The sequence below is a fragment of the Orycteropus afer genome, unplaced genomic scaffold (genome assembly GCF_000298275.1).
Source record: "Orycteropus afer afer isolate SDZICR_OR568_19922 unplaced genomic scaffold, OryAfe1.0 scaffold00165, whole genome shotgun sequence".
NCBI classification, from domain to species: Eukaryota; Metazoa; Chordata; class Mammalia; order Tubulidentata; family Orycteropodidae; genus Orycteropus; species Orycteropus afer.
The window spans coordinates 5,310,789-5,311,626 of NW_006921752.1; positions in this window are offsets into that span (position 1 = coordinate 5,310,789).

Here is an 838-nt window from a genome sequence, read left to right on the forward strand (position 1 = left end):
TGCAATGAATTGGTCAGTTTCTATCACCAAGGCTATGTTCTCCAACTACTGGTGACTCTTGTTTGTTTCCAACTTTTGCACTCCAGTCACCAGTAGTAACCACCACATCTTGATTGCATGTTTGGTCAATTTCAGACTGCAAAAGTTGGTAGAAATCTTCAATTTTCTCAACTTTGGCTTTGGTGGTTGGTTCATAGATTTGAATAATAGTAGTATTATCTGGTCTTCCTTGTAGGCATATGAATATTATCCTGTCACTGAAAGCATTGTACTTCAGAACACATCTCAAAATAGTCTTTGTAACAATGAATGCCACACCATTCCTCTTTAATTTGTCATTCCTTGCATAGTAGATCATATGGTTGTCTGATTCAAAATGGCCAAAACCAGTCCATTTCAGCTCACTAATGGTTAGGATATTGATCTTCATGCATTCATTTCATTTTTGACAACTTCCAATTTTCCTAGATTCATGCTTTGTATGTTCCATGTTCCCATTAGTAATGGATGTTTGCAGCTGTTTCTACTCATTTTGAGTCCTGCCACATCATCCAATGGAGGTCCCAAAAGCTTTACTCCATGCATATCATTAATATTCTCTTTACTCTGAGGAGTCATCTCTTCCCCAGTCATATTTTGAGTGCCTTCTGACCTGATGGACTCATCTTCCAGCACCATATCAGACAACATTTCAGGGGTAATCATAAAATTTTCCAGTACTATATCAGACTGTGGCTTACTCACTGATCTGCACTGAACACTTTCCCTTGTTACCCTCCCGAGAGGGACTGGGTCTCTGCGAGCAAGGTAAGCACGGGCGTAGCACAGAGTAGCAGGC